This window comes from Zea mays, chromosome 3, assembly GCF_902167145.1.
Source record: "Zea mays cultivar B73 chromosome 3, Zm-B73-REFERENCE-NAM-5.0, whole genome shotgun sequence".
Taxonomy (NCBI): Eukaryota; Viridiplantae; Streptophyta; class Magnoliopsida; order Poales; family Poaceae; genus Zea; species Zea mays.
This window is the reverse complement of record NC_050098.1, coordinates 103,309,062-103,332,742: the sequence shown is the minus strand read 5'-3', so window position 1 is coordinate 103,332,742 and position 23,681 is coordinate 103,309,062.

Sequence of the window (23,681 nt, the reverse complement as noted above, 5' to 3'; positions counted from 1 at the left end):
GCGTCACCTCCTTCCCATTTGTCGTGCCTTGCGACGCTCGTCATGGACCTCGTCGTCGACCCACGTTGTGCCCACGACGTGCTCGTCGACTCCGATGATTTGATTTCCAATTTTGTGCTGCTTATGTCGACCCTCGGAACTACTTGTCGTGCTCGACCCTGCAAGTCTCCAACTCGTCGATATCCCTTGCGTCGTCGAACGATCCCGATAATTCGGATAAAGCAATAAATCCCGTGTGGTGCTTGTCGGGTGCTCGGAAAAAAAGGTCTACGCAAGAATCGTTGTTGTCTGCGCGAAGTTATGGTCAATATGGTAATCATACTCTGATTCGCTACCTCTATTATTTTATTTTAGTGGATGGATTAATAGATATGGGGTTGCGACGATCCTTTTTATTTAGCATAGGCACACTTAGTGATTATGGCCAGCTCGGTTGTTATGTCGGTGTGCTGTTACGCGACCATTTTTATTAATTTAGCATACGTATGTTGTGATGTTTGTAATTATGAAATAGTCGCGAGGTATGGTAAAATATAGGTGTAAGGCACACTTGCTAGGGCGAACGATTAAATATCGTATTTAACTCGTAGACTGTACGAGTTAATCCGATGAAATGGCTTAGAAAACTAGTTAAGTTAATTTTAAGTATGGTTATGGCCGATTGTGATTAGCACCATCGACCTGTATTTTATGCGTCTTAATTTACAAAATGGAAACATATGTCTAGTCTAATCGGATTGATCTGATGCTTGTGATGTGCTTGTGTTCAATAGTGAATTAATCACATTGTATAATGAATTAATCACATTGTATAATGATCGTCAATTAGTAAGGGTGTGAATAGTGACTCGATGGGTGTTTTGATATAGGACTTGTGTTTAGTTTATTATCACTTTGATATTTGAAGTAGATACGATTACACTAGAAAAGTATGATAATCGAGCGTAGTCGTATGTCGATAACTAGTGTTTTCCATAGGAAATAGTACAACGTCTCGCCGCTAGGTGTTTAATTCACCGTCGTGTAGCCTTATTTAGGTTTGTGATATTCTTGTTTATATGCATTCATGTGCATTATGCAAATCATTTAGGTACGTTGATTAACCACGAGATACGAAGAACTTGAGTCAAGTCGACCCCAAGATGGCGTAACGGGGGGACTGATTCGCAAGGTGATGCTGATGGACGAACTTGAAGATGGATAATTCAGCGAGTACCAAGACAAAGGATGGTCGTCAAGCGGACATCGCCTAACAAACACTAACCTAGTGTTATTCAGGCAAGCCCCGGTGCATGCAACCCCTTCCTTGTGTTTTTAAATTACTTTTCACACTTTAAGTCTAGCGAAATGTGCATTAGGTTTATAGGAGTTGCTTGGAAACCTTTTGATGCATTGCCTACCTTGATACCCATACCCTTATAGATACTTCTGATGAAGTATCAAAATATGATTTACAAAAATGCTTAGCCCTGCTCAGATCTTGTGGATAGAGGTTGTCTTTTGCATTAAGGCCTAGCTCAGGGGTTATCCTGAGGAAAGATGGCTTCTACCTGCAAGAATATTTTCATTGAGAGCGTGGTGGGATCTTACTGCAAAGTTCCCTTTGATGCTCTTTTCATCCTAAGGAATACAAACAATCCTAAGGGTGGAAGTACTTAAATTGGGGCTTGGGCTAGGAACAGGTGTTGTTCTACCCAGGTTGATTAATGATTGGATGCGTATGTAGGCCTGCTGACCGAGGACCCTTTAACTGGTCACATGCCTCATCATGGGTAAGCTTTGCCTCGGGCAGACTAATACCAGAATAAGATAACACGCAATGGGAGTGGAGAGATGGCGAGAGTAGCGTGTACCCTCCGTGGCAAGAGGCTGGACGGTGGTGTACCTGTGCTCTCGGTTGGCGTGAACCTGATCTGGTCTTAAGAACCCCGGTGGCGAGTTGACATATGCAAGGGTTAAGTGCTACATATGTCGTGTGATTGGAGATCCTCAGCTGAGTATAATCGATTTAGATCGCCGTAACTTCGCGGACATGAAGACTTGGTCACTGACCTGCAACCTAAGTCAGGATGTGAACCTCATGAATAAAAATGATGTTATATTGATGAGATGGAGAAATTAAACCAGATGCAAACAGAGTCTATTAATATTTAATCTGGCATTAAAATATTGAAAGTAAGGACTCACTTTAGTAAGCTATTTCTGCAAAAGTATCTAAGTTGATTCTTGCTAAGAGCCTCTCCTTGATTCCTAAATCTAGCATACCCTTGAGACTCTTTTCTTTAGTCGGGTAAGTCTTGCTGAGTAATTCCATACTCAGGGTTTTATTCCCTGTTGTTTTTCAGGTTTTAACTTTGTGCTGCTGTTGATGGTGTTAAGTGCCGGTGGGCTCGGCGTTCTTATAAGTCTAAGTAACTCTTCTATACTTCTTATTGAGGATGGTCACTTGAGCTAGCATATATTTCAAAAATAGAAATAATTTATAACAGTTCAAAGTTATTTCTTTGAATCACTTTTGTAATCACTCCGATCATGTACAAAGTAAAATTTTTGTAACTTGTAAAATTTGGTAATAAGATTTCCGCTGCAAACTGTTGGTGTGTGTGATTTGTGTTACTTAATCTTGCGATCTTGGTTGTAAGTGGTTTATTCGGGGTCCTTGGGACACTCGAACGGATCCTATTAAGTTATTTGGTGCACATGCATAGCCGTCTGAGGTCTTTGAGACAAGGACAGGTGCATGTGGGCCCAATAACTTGGGAGGTTCTGCCACAACTGGTACCGGAGCAGGATTAAGTATATACGGTCACATACGGATTTTCAAAACAAAAGTTTTGGTTTCGATAAACCTATTTTCAACTAAAAACATTGTTTGGCTTTGAAAAACAGTTTTGAAAAACTATAATGCTAGCGACATCCTCTGTTAAGCCCTAAATTAAGGACTATCAGGTGGCTTAGTTCAAAACCACTAACCCACAACCGGGTGGGTATTGCATACATGTGTATTGTTATTTTTTGAGGCCATTCAGTTTTGAATGGATCGACGCTCAAGGTAAGGTGAGATGTGAGAGCATGACCGAACAACCGTCGGTCTAGGGAAGAGTATAAAAAGCGCTTGATTATATACATGTTCCACATATGTATATATGAAGGCTGCGATGTGGAGTAATTACTTTTCCGGGAATTCAGTACCCCATGGATGTATGGGTATACAGACGTGGGAATACTGAAAAGTGTAATGTACTTGTAACGACGCACCTACGCTCAGGTTAGAAGGTGAGTTACCATAATGAGTTGCCCTATGGTTAAAATGTGGCAACGGCGCCTATGCGTGGCTCGGCGCTTAATGAAGAGCTGGCCTCCATATAGAAATATATGGAGTATAAACTGTGATAAACTATCATGTGTGGATCTTGCATCATTGGGAAAATGGGTTGTGATGAAATCTTCTGCAGGTACACTAACCTCGAAAACGTATGTGTAGCTGACGACTAGCAAAATATCGTGAGAGTCATAAGTATGCCACCGAAATAGAACGCTATTGCCACATTATGTTGGCAAAATCTGTGAGGACGCATAGGACGAGCATGCATCCTGATTGTTGCATCATGTTTGTCACCTATATATCCAAAATGCTTCTCTTATCTTTATTCTAGTAACCATTGATTGTAGATAATGTGGTGTAATGCTATAGTATGGACTTCGATGAAATAGCTATCCTCCGTTCTTTAGGTAACATGTTAGGGTGTTATATGTGCTTGCTCTTGTACTTGATGTGCTGATAGAAGGTTAGTAGTTTGGTTACCTAAACCCAAACTAGGCTATGTTCTTGTCTAGTGAGCCATGACCCAAAGTTGATTTTTCTGTCATTACTCCATGACCAAACACATAAAAATAAATGCCTAGATAATTTCTTTGTTGGACCTAAAGTGTACCCAACTTAAAACAAGAATTTCGAGTCATGTCTCCATCCTAAACAATGTCCTTGTTCCATCCACTTTGCCTCTTTTTGAGGACCATATTGTTGCTTTATCAACCTAACCTAGGAAAAGCATGTCCGACCATTTTCTTGAATTTGGTGCCTTTGATTTTCTCATGTCCATTGAAGGCATACCAATTTCATCTTGTGATTGTTTTCCCTCCGTATCTAATCAGATACTGATCTTTGACCTTGTGATCTCTACGATGGGCATAGAAATATGCTTGGGGCTGAAGTAACAGTCTCCCGTCGTACTCCTTTCATAAAGTTTAGGTTTTGGCCATATCGTGTTCATTTCATCGGGCCATAATCTATTTGGCTCTCTACTTGTAACCATTCTTACAAGTGGAGTATCTCTTTGTATATTGTTACCCTTACTCAATTCATTTGTGTCGCGTGAGATTTCTTATTGGTTATGTCTGGTAATGGTGTTATGACTAAAACCGGTGGTGCCGTGATGAAACCGAGGGCCTTCTGTGTGTGCGCACACATGGTTGTGCTGCTCGACACGCGCTGGTATCACAGTTAGTAGTTGTAATCCATTATGAGACTATGTCAATACGTTATCTTGGCACAATCTGTTTTCGCTATGTGAGATTCTTTATTGATGCCAGTTCGGTAATGGTGCCATGAATAAGGACTTATGGTGCCGCAGCGAAACTGAGAGCCTCCTGTGAATGCGCACACATGATTGTGCTACTCGTCGGATGCTGGTATCAAGGTCTCTGGTCATGATCCATTATGGAACTACACTGATATGTTATCTTCCATAGATCTCTTCCTTAAAACAATTTCTATGTTGTTTGTCAAGTGATCAAGCCACATCTATCATCTCTGTTGGATCAAAAGGGCATACCATTTTCTTGTGTGGTCTCTTTTCCCTTGACTTTGGTGGTGACTGCACACATACAAGTTCCCTTTGCATGCTTTGTTGTAAAGGTGAAGCCTTGGAGCTTTTTAATGTTGGAAAACAGCTAATTAGTTCCCCAAAATGGAGATCTGCTTCCCCTGCTATTGAGATGCAGGAGTTTATTCATTCGCTCCTTTATTTAATCCATGTATTCCCTAACCAAGTGGATAATTCATCTCGCATGAAGAAACGGATGAACAACCTGACCTAATTGATTTCTACCCAAATGCATGACCTTTTGCTAGCAAATATGAACTCTCAACCCTTGGCTTACCGATGGTACTGAGAGGATTTGCTTAATGTCAAAAGTAGTTCAACAAGTTGGTTTTTACTAACTTGTAACTGCCCAATGAACGAAGGTTGAGTTTAGAGATCGTTTTATCGAGTTGTCTGAACTCACTTTGGTTCAACCCACCCTAAAGAAAGTACTTACAAAAATCAAATTAAGTCGGCCAGTAACCACCTAATTATCGCTCTAGTCACGCCTCTACCGCCTCACGCGTGCTTTTCTAGCGTGTGTGATCGGGTCAAGCCATGATTAGTACTGGATAAAACGAACTGGTTGCAAAGTCTGCATCTACAGATCCCTCCGCTGGTGATTCTCTTGAATCTATACCATCTTTCGTGGACTTGAATTCTCGGGTTAGCCATATGTTAACCGCGACAGTATTCGACATCCACACCCGTCCCCTGTGCTATGAATTTATCGTGACCACTTGTTGGTAAACCTTCTTCTGTATGTTTTACCCAAGATGGTGCACCTGATTCTGATTGGGTAAAATCGCGTATTAGTCGCTCGCTCAACAGACTCAGATAATACAGTGTCATCAGAAAAAGCAAACTGCACACAAGGAACCTTATGTGTTCTTCTGGCAGACATCGTCTCTATTGGTGGGCATTTCTAAATTAGCCTACGGCGAAAAATGATATGTCCACTAGAGAAATCACATCCTGAGACACTCGCCTTTGCCCAGGACTGTCTCACGATTATCGCTGATATGGACATGGGTTACATGCTGCTCTACTCTTAGAAGTCTTTCGTTCTAAATCTCGGGACGAGATTCTTTTAAGGGGGGAGGGCTGTAACACCCCAGGTGTTTATATTCCGCTCGACAACGAGTATGGATTTAAGCATGTAATATCAGTGGATAAAACAAATGCTAAATTTTAAATCATCTTTGTCTAACACGATCTTTATATTGCATCTGTTTTCTCTGTCGCGAGTCGACATCGTTTTTACTTATCTGGACTCTTCCAAAATTTTCGTGATATTCGGAACAAAGTTATTCCGAAAATCGGTGTGTGCGGTGATTATTTAAAATACATCGCTCGCGCGAATACGAATTCGGAAATTCAGCCCAGTTCTCCGATTTCATCTCAAGCAAAAATAATTAGAACTCAACGATAACGGTTTTTGGTTCGAAACAAACCCGACCAATTGCGCTGTCCTCAGCAAAGAAATTAATGGTGTTCAGAGAATAGATGCATTTTCGTCAGATTTCAACTAAATCAACCACCATCTCCATATCCAAAGCCGATGTTCCTTGGCTTGGTCCAATTATTTTACACTCTGATCCAACTGCCCGGATAGCGAATGGATTTTTGTTTAGTTTCAGATTAATTTAATACGATCTGAACTATCACGATAACGTTCAAATCCGAGCCGTTAAAGATTTATCGGGTTTAAATCAAATCAAACCGTGTCACAATTACTGTCTACATCGTATACATCGCTAAGATAATTGAGATCCAAAATATCTATGATTTTTCGATTAAATAAATTAAAAAGAAAAAGAAAAATACCCATTTCTCTCAAGTCATTTCTTTTCCATGTACTAATCTCTACTATGTACGGTTCATATCGTCTCTAGCTTTCTCTTGCTATTTTATTCCACGTACTATTCGCTTCCTCGCATGGCTCTCTGGATTTTTATTCCAACCACCGCTCATGACTAGTTCGTATCCGCTCGCTTGATTTTCTTCAGTCGTGCTCAGATTTTGCCAGCCGCAGCTTGATTTTTTCCCTGCGCACCGCCGTCCTCTATTTGATTTTTGTGGCCGCCGTTGGCTGATTTTCTTTGGCGCCCGTGAGCTTCCTTCTCTCTATCTTCTGCCGCTCAAGCCTGTTGGAGGTATGCTTCGTAGCCGAAGATCATAAAGAAAGAGAACACCTTCGGAAGATCTTCTCAGGGGCAAGCGCCGAAGCTATTACCTATAAAGCTTCGGCACAATGATAGATCTCAAGACGAATGGCCGAACCGACTTAAAGATGGATTGACTTAAAGACCCATAATGTTTTGTGTCATTATTATAGTCGATTGTAAAGAACATAAATGTAATTTTACGCAGGTTGCACCCTGTGTTTATAAATAGGTGAACAGTACCCCGACACTGTTCACGCGATCCTGTAATCACTGGCACATTACGCTTGAGTTATTGCTTTCCGCCAAGGCGAAGGTATAAATGTGTCCAAATACTATATTTTAATATTTACATTCATATGATAAAATATGTGAATATATTTTATACTTTGTATTTCATCTTTTATTATTCATTGCTTTACAAATTTGATCACGAAGGTGAAATCTTTGTGATATTTTACTCATGACCTTCGTCCGAAGCTCATTAAATCCTTGGGGAGATAATGATTCAACGGACGAAGGGCATTAATACTTAACATCTTTTGTGTTGCCTTATCCTTAATTCAAAGCATTTGAGAACAAGTCCCCAACATTGGCGCCCACCTCCGGTGAACTCACTTCAACTTTCTGAGCTGATGGCTTCGTTCAAAGCTGGAGTTGCTTCGGCTCCGAAGCTGGTACTCCCGATAATAGGCGGTCCATGCTCAGAGCCAGCCAACAAGAAGCAGAAGAAGGAGGCACAGAGAAGGGTACAACATGTCGGGGTGCAAGGACCCTTCATCAAGTCAAGATGGTCCCACATCCCAATTACCTTCTCCCAAGAGGACCTTCAGCTAAAGGATTACCCTCACAACGATGTTATGGTTATTTCTTGTGTTATCAAAGGATTTCTGGTCCACAATGTTTTGGTTGACACAGGCAGTGCAGCGGATATTATATTTGCTAAGGCCTTCAGACAGATGCAAGAGCTCGAAGATAAGATCCATGATGCTACACATCCCCTTTGTGGCTTCGGAGGAAGGCAGATTGTAGCACTCGGCAAGATCATAATGCTAGTAACTTTCGGATTTATCAACAATACAAGGACTGAACAAGTTGTGTTTGATATTGTTGACATGGAATACCCTTACAACGCAATCATTGGTCGTGGAACGCTCAATGCGTTCGAAGCAATTCTTTACCCAGCATATCTTTGCATGAAGATACCTTTGGATCAAGGGCCTATTGCTATTCATGGAAGTCAGGAAGCTACCAGAAAGGCCGAAGGAAATTGGACAGATTCAAAAGCAATTCATAACATAGATGGAGCCGAAGCTTGTGAGCAATACAAGTACATAAGGGAGAAGGCTGCTTCGGCTGATCAGCCGAAGCCCATGCTCTTATGTGATGATATAGCAGAACAGAGGGTGCTATTGAGATCTCAATTGTCTGAAGAGCAGGAGAAAACCCTAATAAGGTTCCTGTTCAACAACAAAGATGTCTTCACATGGTCAGCTAATGATCTCTGTGGTGTCAATAGGGATGTTATTGAACACTCGCTCAATGTTGACCCATCCTTCAGACCCAGAAAGCAGAGGCTTCGGAAGATGTCTGATGACAAAGCCGAAGGTGCTCGGAATGAAGTGAAAAGACTCCTCAGCGCTGGAGTCATTAGAGAAGTAAAGTACCCAGAATGGCTAGCTAACACTGTTATGGTGAAGAAAGCAAATGGTAAATGGAGAATATTCATTGATTTTACTGATCTCAACAAGGCTTGTCCGAAGGATGAATTTCCATTACCAAGGATAGATTCTCTGGTAGACGCTGCAGCTTCGTCAGAACTCATGAGTTTACTAGATTGTTATTCAGGCTACCATCAAATCTGGATGAAGAAGGAAGACGAGCCAAAAACCAGCTTCATCACCCCTAGTGGCACATATTGTTACCTTCGGATGCCTGAGGGGCTCAAGAATGCTGGAGGAAGCTTCAGCAGAATGACAACAAAGGTCCTTCATTCTCAGATAGGCAGAAATGTGTAAATATATGTTGATGATATCATAGTAAAAAGCACGAAGCAAGAAAATCACATTGCTGATCTACAGGAGACATTCGCTAATTTTAGGCAAGCTAGTCTGAAGCTGAATCCGGAAAAATGTGTTTTTGGGGTAAAGAAGGGGAAATTTTTTGGTTGTCTGGTTTCAACAAAAGGGATCGAAGCTAATCCAAATAAAATCGAAGCTATCCTTCGGATGGAGCCGCTAAGCACAAAGAAAGGGGCTCAACGGCTAACAGGAAGACTGGCATCTTTGAATCGATTTATATCCAGATCAGCAGAGAGAAATTCACCATTTTTTGAGGTGCTGAAGTCAGCCAAAGTTTTTCAATGGGGATCAGCTCAGCAAAAAGCCTTCGAAGAACTGAAACAGTATTTGATAGATTTAACAACTTTAACTCCATCATCACCAGGGGCTCCTCTGCTGTTATATGTGGCAGCTTCGCACTCTACAGTAAGTGCGGCGCTTGTTCAGGAGAAGCTTGAAGGGCAATTGAAAAAGCAGGCTCCAGTATACTTTGTTTCCGAAGTTCTCAGTTTATCAAAGAAAAATTATATAGAATTGGAGAAGGTGCTGTATGTTGTTTTAATGGCCTCTAGGAAGCTTCGACATTATTTTCAAGCGTACCATATAATCGTTCCTTCATCACAACCTTTGAAGGATATTATGAGAAACAGAGAAGCTACTGGAATGATTGGAAAGTGGGCTGCGGAACTCAATGAGTTCTGCATTGATTATGTGCATAGATCTTCGATTCAGTCCCAGGCGTTAGCAGATTTCATCGCTGACTGGACGCCAGGGGCTCAGGAAGAAGAAGCAAGTAAAGATGCCGAAGCTTGGACAGTATTCTGCGATGGTTCTTGGGGAACCTTCGGGACAGGTGCAGCTACCGTTTTAATTGCACTTTCCAAAGTCAGAACATGCTACGCAATGAAACTTGATTTTAGTTGTATAAATAATATTGCTGAATACGAAGCTTTGCTTTTGGGTCTTCGGAAGTTGAAAGCAATGGGGATAAGAAGGGCGGTTCTCAAAACTGATTCCCAAGTTATTTCTGGCCATGTTGACAAAAGTTGCAAAGCAAGAGATTCGAAGCTTGAAAAATATTTGGATACAGTTCGAAGACTTGAAGCCTCCTTCGAAGGGTTTTCTGTCAAGAATATTCCATGAGGAGAAAATGAACACGCTGATCTACTAGCCAAGTCAGCGGCACAGGGGCTGCCATTACCTTCGGAAGTTTTCTTTAAAACAATAAAAGCACATTCGGTTGACCTTCTTGAAAGAGTAGTGCTCAATATATCTCCTGTTTATAGCGAAGATTGGAGAACTAAGATCATGTCTTTTCTCCAGGGCAATTTCCTTTCAGATGACGAAGCTTATCAAAAGAGAATAGCGGCAAGAGCCCGTCCATATGTAATAATAGAAGGGGAGTTATACAAGCATGGAGTCTGTTCTCCATTACTCAAATGTTTATCCAGAGCTGAAGGTATAGAGCTAATGAAAGAAATACATGCAGGCCTGTGTGGATCTCACATCGGATCTAGGCCTTTGTTGGGTAAAGTTTTTCGTCAAGGATTCTATTGGCCGAAGGCAGCTTCGGATGCAGCAGAATTAGTCCAAAAATGCGAAGGTTGTCAAAAATGTGCAAGAGAACAAAAACAGCCTTCGTCTCTAACTCAATTAATACAGCCCACTAGGCCATTGCAAAGATGGGGCCTTGATTTGCTAGGCCCACTTCCACCAGCACAAGGGAATTTAAGATATGTTGTAGTGGCAGTAGAATATTTTTCTAAATGGATTGAGGCGAAGCCTTTAGCCACAATAACTTCGGTCACTGTTCAAAAGTTTTTCTAGCAAAATATTGTGTGTCGCTTCGGAGTACCGAAGGCTATTACCGTAGACAATGGAACGCAGTTTGATGCCGAAGCTTTTAGAGAGTTTTGTGAACAAATTGGCACGAAGATCCATTTTGCATCAGTTCGGCATCCGGAGTCAAATGGACTTGTCGAAAGAGCTAATGGCATTATAATGACAGGAATAATGAAGTTAATCTTCAACCAGCCCAGGGGGAAGTGGCCGGACGAATTAATCAAAGTGGTGTGGAGCCACAACACAACAATATCAAGGTCAACAGGTTTTACACCATTCAAATTGCTGTTTGGTGACGAAGCAATAACCCCAGAAGAAGCTAAAGCGGGATCAATAGGAACAGTGGCTTCGGTAGAGGACGAAGCTGATTATTCTGTGGCAAAAGATGGTATAGAAGGGATCAGGCTTCAGGCTGTGGATAATATCAATAAATATCAAGCCGAAACAATAAAATGGCGTGACAGAAAGGTTTGATTAAAAAATATTAAGCCAGGACACTTGGTACTTCAGAGAGTTGCCAACCTAGACACAGTAGGCAAGCTACAGTTGAAATGGGAAGGGCCTTTCCTGGTAGTATCTTCGTCAAGACCCGGTTCTTACAGGTTGAAGGATATGGACGGTAGCGACATTCCTAGATCTTGGAATGCGGATGAGCTTCGGCGGTATTATGTGTAACCTGATGTAATCTTTTTTATTCTTTCCTATGGCACCCTTTTCCTTTCCAAAGGGGGAGAAAGGTTTTTAATGGGGCCATAGCATGTAATTTCTCTTTTTCTTATATCAACTCTACAAGAGCAATATCCCCCGAAGATGTAAATTTAAAAACTGGGCATGCACCATCGAGTGCAAAAAGATAAAAAGGAAAAACAGGGAGAAGCTCGAAAGACGTCCCTAAGAGGATGCAGAGCACGACGAAGCTACAAAAAGCCGTTCCTAAGGGAGCGCAGCGTAAGTTTTCTGCTCAAAAGTCGTTCCTAAGGGAATGCAGAGCTTACAGCGAAAAGTCAACGCTGATTCCGCTAAAATATAAGGCGAAGCGCAAAAAGTCAACGAGAATACCACCGAAATAAAAGGCGAAGAAGCTCCTAAGGGAGGCTTACAGCGAAAAGTCAATGCTGATACACCGAAAAATAAGCGGTGAAGCCGAAAAATAAACGACAAAGATTTGTTATTCCTAAGGGAATAAGAGTTGTGATTATGGTTTCGTATGTGTGTTTGAACATTCATTTGAATGATACATTACATCATACATTTGCATTCATAAACATTCACTTAGACATACATAGGATCATCATCATCATAACATACAAACTTGCTTCGGCTTTGAAAGAGAAGGCTTCGGAAAAAAGGGAAAAAGATGCAATTTCATGCTTCGCTGTGTACGCAATAGAAGGGAAGGTGTTTTTTCGCCTTTGGCTCAAAAATATTAATTCCGTTCACACCAAAGCACTTTATACATTGACGGAAAAGGTAAGATTATATTACAAGGTATGCATAAAGTCCACATACTGAAATTTAATTACATCATATACAAGTTATCACATGAGTTTTTTGAGCTATTTCTACAGACTATTCGAGCTTCGACAACATTCCTGGAGCTTCGACTTTTTACTCTGCAGCTTCAGCTTCGGCTTGGTCAACCTGCATGTAAGTATTATAAGCTAAATTCAAAATTCAAAGGAAAAGGTAAGTATAAGGTATAATTTTGTTACCAGCTTAAGGTGGCTTCGAGCTTCGTCACCAGCTTTGCTTCGTCCACCCTTTGTCCATACTAATTTTATAAATCTATTCGCAATACTTCGGGCCAGGCTGGGAATGTTATCTAAGTCTGCTGGTGACAGGCTGAAGTTGGGTCTATTAACAATCTTTCCATGTTCACAGCCAGACTTCAAAAAGGCAACAACTGTGCCCCGAGAAGCTGCAAGGGCACAGAAGTCGCCATGCCCAGCTATAACTTCGTCAAGATCATTAATTTCACCTTCAATATGCTCAAAGGCACCAGGCAGGTCTTCAGCCGAAGGAGTGAACTTCTCACTACTGGCTCCAACAAAATGGAACACCTGCTTCAACTGTTGAATGCATCGATTGCTGAACTCCAGGCACTTATTCTGAAGATTTGTCAAGGATTCTTTTACCTCTGAACCTTTTTGGACTTCGGCCTCAAGCTTTGCATCAAGTTTCACCTTTTCTTGTTCAAAATTTTCTGATTGGGAAAGAAGCTTCGAATTTAGTTCTGTTATTTTGGCTTCAGCATCCGCTAGTAAGCCTTCAGTCGTTTGAAGCTCGAAGTCTTTCTTTTCGATGGCAGCTGATTGCTCTTTTATCTTGTTTTCTAAGTTCTCAATTATAACTTCGTGCCTTTTATCCTCTAAGTCCTGCTGCATTTTTAAAGCCTTGCTCAAAAGCATACTCTGTGGACAAATAACCTTCGTTAAAAAATATTTATGTTATTAAAAATAGTAAAGGTTAGGCACAAGATATTTACCTTAAAATTGGAATAGAACAAACTGCCGACAATGTGTTGTCGTCGGTATCGGCTGATGTCTGCTTCGAGCTTCGGGAAACCGATACTCTTTGATAGAGTACCGATAACCTTCGCACCGGTTTGATCTCGTATGCAGCCTAACCCTTCATCATCAATGCCACCGAATAGAAGTGCCCCCGGCCGGTACCCGCAAGATATAGCATACTCTTTTAGTTCCTCTTTTTCAGCTTCTGTCAGCTCTTGGCCAACTAAGTTTCGAAAGTCAAAAATTTCATCTTCCAAAGTATCTTCAGTTATTTCTTCTTTCTCGGGTTTTGCGGCCGTGGTCTCTTCGGTGGCTGCAGCAGCTTCTTCCGCGGCCATGTTTAGTAGCATCTTGTCTATATCAGCAGCTATGCTTTCTAAGTTAATATCTTCGGATTTGGCATTTTCGGCTCTGGCCTCTTCCGCGGCAGCCTCTGAAGGTACAGCTTCAGTAGTTGTCGTGCTTTCAATAGCCGGCACCTTCGGAGCTAAAGCCCTTGGTGGTGTCGCTTCAATGACTTCTGTCATAGTAACAATCCTTTGCCTCTTTGGCCTAGGTGCCTTTGTTTTTGTGGGCTCCTTTTCCTTATGAAAAAGCTTCGTCAGATGTAGCCCCAATGAACTTAGTTTGACAGGCAAAGTTTCAGTCATTACCTTTAAGATTTCTTCTATTTCAGCAGCAGAGGATGTCGCAGAAGTCCTTTCTTTTTCATCAATTAATTTTTGCTTCGGAGTTGAAGCCTTTCTTTTCTTCGAAGCAATTGTTTTCGCCTCGGACTCTTGTTTTTTCTTCTTTGATTGATCTTCGTCGTCCTTATTCAAAGCACTAGCCACTCTTTTTCTTTTTTGCCCTTCGGCACCCTTGTCCAGTCGCCCGTAGTTAGGGTATTCAAAGCCTATAGCATCCATCACTCGGTTTAGCCTTCGTTTCGGACGGGTGCCGAAGGCTGCTGTCATCAATTGATCTTCTTTTTTAGAATAATTTCCAAGAATTTCGTTGCACATTACTTCGATTGTATCCAGCCATTCTTGGCAGGGTACTTTGAAATGTCTCTTGAATTTGTAGTGGTAGGGCAACCGAATAAGTTCCCCCTCCTTTTTTCCTTCAAGCTTCGGCATGGCCCATTCTTTCATAGTTGGAAATACTTTGAAAGCCAAAAATTCCTGCACTAAGTCCCTAGTGCCAATGTGCTCTGCGATAATCCTGAATTCAGCTAGTGCAGTTTGGGTTAGACCCTCTGGTGTCATATTACATTGGGGTCTGGTCTCTCCGAAGATCAGCTCTAGCGGGCTCTGGACCAACTTCTCCTTATCATCATCAACTTTGACGTAGAACCATTCCGATTTCCAGCCTGCCGGCCACTTGCTTCGGTGCTGATCACGGGAAATTTTGTAGTCTTCCGATAAGCAAAATTGTAACAGCCGAAGTTTTCATGTAATCCATCTTTTCTAGCCTTGGTTTGGTAATGTAGCTCGTGCACTCGGCAGAAACCTTTGGCAAATGGTTCCACCCCTTGGCTTTAGAGAGCCCAGATGTAAACGCTAAGCCTAACGATAGCGTTAGGAGTTAGCTGATGAAAGTAGATCCCAAACTTCTTCAGCACGCCAGCAATCATCTTATTCAAAGGCAATCTCAAACCAGCTTTGAAGAAACTCTTAAAAACTACTATTTCATCTTTTCCTGGCTTCGGAGTAGTTTCCTCTCCACTAAAGCGAATCGACTCTTTCTTTTCTTCATTGAAATAGCCCAATTTTAACATCTTAGGTAGGTCACCTTCGGAGACTGTGGATTTTCCAAAATCCAGGTGGCTGGGTTTGCTCGGCACCGTGCTGCTATAATCATCTTCAGAATCGGTCTCTTCAACATCAGCTCGCTCTGCTTCAGCAGCAGGGATATCCTCCGGTGTTACCAACCAAGAGCGCTTCATTGCTTCCGAAATAGGAACAGTCTCAGTAGCTTCAGTCTCATCTCCCTCACGATCGACCCTAGCAGTAGAGCGAACTCTGGCCATTTGATTATGACTTACTTGAAATTTTTGGTGTTGACTTTTTTGTTTTTTCCGAAGCTCTTACTCTTGTGCCGAAGCAGAATCACAAGCGAAGTTTCGTCTGAGCACGATGATTAAGCTTCGGCTATGACTAAAATTTTGGCAGCAAAGTAGTGCAATAGCAATGAATGCTATGGTAACTTCACACCTACCCGTCTGTTTATATAGTGCCGCAGGTGGGAAGGTGAATCATCAAGGTCTCCCGCACCGAACAAACAGTCACCCGCACTCGCTGAACGGTGGGCCACACGGTCCGAGAAGGTGAATCGCTAGGGCGCGCGTAATTGCTGTAAGATGGGGCCATCGCGCGCGCGACGATTATTTTAATCGTTTCTCGCCAACGAGCTCAGGGAAGGTGTTTTTTGGATCTCCGGCGTCCCGAAGCCTAGAAGATTTTTTCATGGATCAAGCTCGTTACGAAAAACGATCTAGCACCGCGAAGGGGCTACTGTTGGGGGTATGCTTCGTAGCCGAAGATCCTAAAGAAAGAGAACACCTTCGGAAGATCTTCTCAGGGGCAAGCACCGAAGCTATTACCTATAAAGCTTCGACACAATGATAGATCTCAAGACGAAGGGCCGAACCGACTTGAAGATGGATTGACTTAAAGACCCATGATGTTTTTGTCATTATTATAGTCGATTGTAATGGACATAAATGTAATTTTACGCAGGTTGCACCCTGTGTCTATAAATAGGTGAACAGTACCCCGACACTGTTCACGCGATCCTGTAATCACTGGCACATTACGCTTGAGTTATTGCTTTCCGCCAAGGCGAAGGTATAAATGTGTCCAAATACTATATTTTAATATTTACATTCATATGATAAAATATGTGAATATATTTTATACTTTGTATTTCATCTTTTTATTATTCATTGCTTTACAAATTTGATCACGAAGGTGAAATCTTTGTGATATTTTACTCATGACCTTCGTTCTAAGCTCATTAAATCCTTGGGGAGATAATGATTCAACGGACGAAGGGCATTAATACTTAACATCTTTTGTGTTGCCTTGTTATTAATTCGAAGCATTTGAGAACAAGTCTCCAACAAAGCCTATGAAATATCTAGCCGTTCTCATCTCTCTCTGGGATATTTCTTCTTCATTGTTGGACAGCGATCGGGTGATGAACCCAAGCCTGGCCGTCGCTCTGCTCCTGGATAGTTATCTCTAGGCCGAGCGCTCCTCTCCAAGCCGTCGCTCTTTCCTGCGCCCTCCCCTTGCTTCCCTCTCCTTCCATCTCTCCTCCCCCCGGCGCCGGATCCCAGCTTGCAGAGCTCCCTCTGCCTGCCTATTTCCCTGCTTGCCATGGAGTTTGCCGAGCTCTCCACCAGCCGAGGTCTCCTCTCTGCCGTGCCTGCATTCCCATGGCCGCGCGCGAAGTTTTCGGCTCGCCGCGCCCTGGATTCCCTGGCCTTCACGCCCTGTCTCTCTACCCGGAGCTCCCTGTTCCGCTCGGCGCTCTCCTTGCTCGCTCTGGACGCGCAGCTCCCTTCATCGCGCCCAGGCCGTATCCCGCTCTAGCTCGCCGAAGTCCCTCCCACGGCCATCTCCCTCAAGCCGCCGTGAGCTCCATGCTCTGAAATTCGTGCGTCGCCTCCTTCCCATTTGTCGTGCCTTGCGATGCTCGTCATGGACCTCGACGTCGACCCACGTTGTGCCCACGACGTGCTCGTTGACTCCGATGATTTGATTTCCAATTTCATGCTGCTTATGTCGACCCTCGAAACTCCTTGTCGTGCTCGACCCTGCAAGTCTCCAACTCATCGACATCCCTTGTGTCATCGAACGATCCCGAGAATTCGGATAAAAGCAATAAATCCCGTGTGGTGCCAGTCGGGTGCTCGGAAAAAAGGTCTACGCAAGAATCGTTGATGTCTGCGCGAAGTTATGGTCAATATGGTAATCATACTCTGATTTGCTACCGCTATTATTTTGTTTTAGTGGATGGATTAATAGATATGGGGGTTGCGACGATCCTTTTTATTTAGCATAGGCACGCTTAGTGATTATGGCCAGCTCGGTTGTTATGTCGGTGTGCTGTTACGCGACCATTTTTATTAATTTAGCATATGTATGTTGTGATGTTTGTAATTATGAAATAGTCGCGAGGTGTGGTAAAATATAGGTGTAAGGCACACCTGCTAGCGTGAACGATTAAATATCGTATTTAACTCGTAGACTGTACAAGTTAATCCGATGAAATGGCTTAGAAAACTAGTTAAGTTAGTTTTAAGTATGGTTATGGCCGATTGTGATTAGCACCATCGACCTGTATTTTATGCGTCTTAATTTACAAAATGGAAACATATGTCTAGTCTAATCGGATTGATCTGATGTTTGTGATGTGCTTGTTTAATTCACCGTCGTGTAGCCTTATTTAGGTTTGTGATATTCTTGTTTATATGCATTCATGTGCATTATGCAAATCATTTAGGTACGTTGATTAACCACGAGATACGGAGAACTTGAGTCAAGTCGACCCCAAGATGGCGTAACGGGGGGACTGATTCGCAAGGTGATGCTGATGGACGAACTTGAAGATGGATAATTCAGCGAGTACCAAGACAAAGGATGGTCGTCAAGCGGACATCGCCTAACAAACACTAACCTAGTGTTATTCAGGCAAGCCCCGGTGCATGCAACCCCTTCCTTGTGTTTTTAAATTACTTTTCACACTTTAAGTCTAGCGAAATGTGCATTAGGTTTATAGGAGTTGCTTGGAAACCTTTTGATGCATTGCCTACCTTGATACCCATACCCTTATAGATACTTCTGATGAAGTATCAAAATATGATTTACAAAAATGCTTAGCCCTGCTCAGATCTTGTGGATAGAGGTTGTCTTTTGCATTAAGGCCTAGCTCAGGGGTTATCCTGAGGAAAGATGGCTTCTACCTGCAAGAATATTTTCATTGAGAGCGTGGTGGGATCTTACTGCAAAGTTCCCTTTGATGCTCTTTTCATCCTAAGGAATACAAACAATCCTAAGGGTGGAAGTACTTAAATCGGGGCTTGGGCTAGGAACAGGTGATGTTCTACCCAGGTTGATTAATGATTGGATGCGTATGTAGGCCTGCTGACCGAGGACCCTTTAACTGGTCACATGCCTCATCATGGGTAAGCTTTGCCTCAGGCAGACTAATACCAGAATAAGATAACACGCAATGGGAGTGGAGAGATGGCGAGAGTAGCGTGTACCCTCCGTGGCAAGAGGCTGGACGGTGGTGTATCTATGCTCTCGGTTGGCATGAACCTGATCTGGTCTTAAGAACTCCGGTGGCGAGTTGACATATGCAAGGGTTAAGTGCTACATATGTCGTGTGATTGGAGATCCTCAGCTAAGTATAATCGATTCAGATCGTCGTAACTTCGCGGACATGAAGACTTGGTCAATGACCTGCAACCTAAGTCAGGATGTGAACCTCATGAATAAAAATGATGTTATATTGATGAGATGGAGAAATTAGACCAGATGCAAACAGAGTCTATTAATATTTAATCTGGCGTTAAAATATTGAAAGTAAGGACTCACTTTAGTAAGCTATTTCTGCAAAAGTATCTACGTTGATTCTTGCTAAGAGCCTCTCCTTGATTCCTAAATCCAGCATACCCTTGAGAGTCTTTTCTTTAGTCGGGTAAGTCTTGCTGAGTAATTTCATACTCAGGGTTTTATTCCCTGTTGTTTTTCAGGTTTTAACTTTGTGCTGCTGTTGATGGTGTTAAGTGCCGGTGGGCTCGGCCTTCATATAAGTCTAGGTAACTCTTCTATACTTCTTATTGAGGATGGTCACTTGAGCTAGCGTATATTTAAAAAATACAAATAATTTATAACAGTTCAAAGTTATTTCTTTGAATCACTTTTGTAATCACTCTGATCATGTACAAAGTAAAATTTTTGTAACTTGTAAAATTTGGTAATAAGATTTCCGCTGCAAACTGTTTGGTGTGTGTGATTTGTGTTACTTAATCTTGCGATCTTGGTTGTAAGTGGTTTATCCGGGGTCCTTGGGACACTCGGACGGATCCTGTTAAGTTATTTGGTGCACATGCATAGCCATCTGAGGTATTTGAGACAAGGACAGGTGCATGTGGGCCCAATAACTTGGGAGGTTCTTCCACAGAGACTCTTTGGATTCCTTTGGACACACATCCCCCAATGGACATGTTCCTTAGCGCGACACATGAAGCCTCTTCATCATCTAGTTCATCAAGATCAACTTGCTCCACTTGGGAGCCATTAGTCTCATCAAACACAACGTCACAAGAAACTTCAACTAATCCAGTGGACTTGTTGAAGACTCTATATGCCCTTGTGTTTGAGTCATAACCAAGTAAAAAGCCTTCTACTGCTTTAGGAGCAAATTTAGAATTTCTACCTCTCTTAATAAGAACAAAGCATTTGCTCCCAAAAACTCTAAAATAAGAAACATTGGGCTTTTTAGTGGTGAGAAGTTCATATGATGTTTTCTTGAGGATTCGGTGAAGGTAGAGTCGGTTGATGGAGTAGCAAGCGGTATTAATCGCCTCCACCCAAAACCGATTCGGTGTCTTATACTCATCAAACATGGTCCTTGCCATATCCAAAAGAGCTCTATTCTTCCTCTCCACTACACCATTTTGTTGAGGTGTGTAGGGAGAAGAGAACTCATGCTTGCCCTCCTCCTCAAGAAATCCTTCAATTTGAGAGTTCTTGAACTCCGTTCCATTGTCGTTTCTAATATTTTTGATTCTCAATCCGAACTCACTTTGATCTCATCTTAAGAATCTCTTTAAGGTCTCTTGGGTTTGAGATTTTTCCTGCAAAAAGAATACCCAAGTGAAGCGAGAATAATCATCCACAATAACAAGATAATACTTACTCCCGCCGATGCTTATATAAGCGATCGGGTCGAATAGGTCCATGTGGAGTAGCTCAAGTGGCATGTCGGTCATCATGATGTTCTTGTGTGGATGATGAGCTCCAACTTCCTTCCCTGCTTGACATGCGCTACAAATCCTGTCTTTCTCAAAATGAACATTTGTTAGTCCTAAATGTGCTCTCCTTTAATAAGTTTGTGAAGATTCTTCATCCCAACATGAGCAAGTCGGTGACGCTAGAGCCAGCCCACATTAGTCTTAGCAATTAAGCAAGTGTCTAGTTCAGCATTGTTATCATTAAATTCAACTAAATATAGCTGACCATCTAACACTCCTTTAAAAGCTATTGAATCATCACTCCTTCTAAAAATAGTAACACCAACATTAGTAAAAAGACAGTTGTAACCCATTTTGCATAATTGAGAAACTGAAAGCAAGTTGTAATCTAAAGCATCTATAAGAAAAACATTTGAAATGGAATGGTCAGGAGATATAGGGTCTAAAACGCAAAACTTAGGACCTAACTGTAAGGATATTATCCAGGGGTGGACGACGGGTTATTTAGCTAATTCCCTAGGGTCTCGTTTAGAAAAATAAACATGGCGAAGGAGTACGGTGGATTGCTAGCCGTGGGATCCAAATCCGACGGCGGGGATTAGAGACTTATCTCACCTGAACTGGTATTCTATCACAACGGTCGGGTCTAAAATCAATGCTCGAGATTAAAGGATCCCGCGATCTGATCTCGGCCAACAGATCCAAGATCAACAACTACGATTTTCGATCACGATGGGGTATTTGAGATTCAATCGTGAGCGCTCATCACCGGATTGACGGCTAGGGCCGTTTTTCCCCGCACGATCCTGTTCACGCCGGAACGGGGCTGCGACATCCTGCTCGTGGTGGCAGGCCCACCGGCGAGCGGTGGCTGCTGCGAGGCTATGGATGAGATGAGTCTTTGATTGATGGCTTGAGGTGTTATGGTGGCATGTATTTATATAGGCTAGGAGGTGGGCGGTTACATGATAGATCTAATCTGATACTTATCTGTTACAACCATATCCTATATATTAGGAACTCTAACAAACATGAAACCATATATGTTACATTACAGATCTAATCTGGTACTTATCTGTTACAATCATATCCTATCTATTAGGAACTCTAACAAACTCTTATCTGTTACAATCCTATCCTATATGTTAGGAACTCTAACTTATCTCTTTTATTCCAATAAATATTATTGTTAATTTGTACTAATCATATTAGTCCTTCATTTTAAATAAATCTTAGAATATATTTTTATTTAAAATTTTAAATTAATTTTTTTGAGTGTTACACGCGAGCTGAAATGAGTATTTTCTTAAATATCTTATTGCGATATCCTAATTTGTATCAACTTTACGTAAAGGACGTCCTGTACAAACAAACCAACCAAACATACATCGATCCATTATATTAGTTTATATTTCTAATTTTTCATTTCTATTTTAAATTTAAAATTCAAGTCTAATTTAGAGATGAGTTAAATTTTCTATTTCAAGAATAAATTGCAACAAACAAAAACTCAACATGAATGCAAAGCATTTTTTAAATTAATTTACCCATTTAAGCAAATGAAAATTAGTTGGAATAATTTATGTAAGATCTTTTACAATAATAATTATTAAAGAAAATAATTCAAACACATAGTTATATTTTAGAAGTACAATAAAATAAATTTATAATCTTCACATATTTATTTAAAATGATATAATTTCTTATGTAAAATCTATATTAAGAGATAGTTTAACTTAAATTTTTTGGCGAATAAATCTTTAACACAAAGGATAGTTCACATAAGAATCTTTTAGGTAATCTATTATTTGAAAACACATTTATTTAAATCATAAAATGAGTTTTCCTAATTTATCCATAATATGATTTTGGAGTGTTTCAAATTCTACCTCCCTTAAAAATAATCTCGTCCTCGAGATTAGTAAGAAAGGGATGTAAAAAGCCTTATTTATAGTTTAGCTTTTAGTTTCTTATTAGTTTAAGAATAAGAAGTTTCATGTTAATTAGAAAGTGATTAGAAAAGCATGGGTATCTTCTATGCCTAGCCACTTTTTAGGCAATATGAGATTTGGTTAGAGCAAGTATAGATGATGGTAAGAGGTACTGGGTAAGGAAAGACTTTGTCCTGGTGGGTGGATCATGACTACTTTCACGATCCAGTTGACTCTTTTATCCTTTGTTAATGAGGTTAATCTCTTTCCATCTTGGGTCTTGGTGTCTCCATTCGAGTTAGGAACATGTAGTTAAGATAGCTGGGGTACATGGGTAGGTCAAAATCTTGTTTATCAATAGGTTAGAATAGATGGATTATGTAACCTATTAGGAGTGCATGGCCGAGTTGGTCTAGGGCACTAATTTAGGAGTTAGTGAATTAGGTGAAAAAGGTTTTTTCGGTGTAGAGTTCAAATTAGCTAACCAGTCTATCTTACTAGTATTAATGATCTGGGTTAATCAATTCTATCCTTTAGATAGGAGCAAGAGAATGAATTAGATAAGAGATCTAGATTAGATTAGATTTAACTAGGTCTTATTAGAACATATTAGATCACATTAGTTTTCATTAGATTAGATGAGACCTAGATTAGATTGGTATGACTTGATTAGAATAGATAAGATTTAAGTAATTTGGATTAGATCATGGTTGTTACTCTAGGATGAGATAAGCAAAGTGGTTGGGACAAGATAAATCTATTAGGGTAAGACATAATCTTTCAAGATAAGATGAATCTATAGAGCTAGATATATTTTAATGGGGAATAATCTAATTTGTCAAGTTATCTTATAAACATTTTTACGCCTATATATATATGCAGATGCAATTGTGGATATTACTCCATAATTCATCACACTCAATCAAAGAACCAAATCAGACAGGTATCATAAGAACAAGCATTCAAGCACATAGATACCTATAAAAATAGTTTTGTTTTGTTCCTAAGATTAGGTCTCCTATTCCTAAAAGTCACTTTAGGTACAAGATTTCAAAGTGTGAAATCCACTTTGGTCTTTAGAGTGAAAAGGTAAGAGTAATCAGAGTAAAGCAGCAGTGGATGAGAAAAGATTAAGGAAAGTTTAGAAAGGATCAGAGTAGCAAAGGTAAGAAGATAAGGGTTATCCAGTTCTATCTAGGTTTCGTCCTACAGCCAACATTGCTCTGATACCACTTCTGTCATACCCGGGTTTTAGGGACACCAAGACCCGGGCGCGAAATAATCACTAGGTGTGCTGGGACCAAGTCCCACACATATGATGAATCATGGTACAGAAAC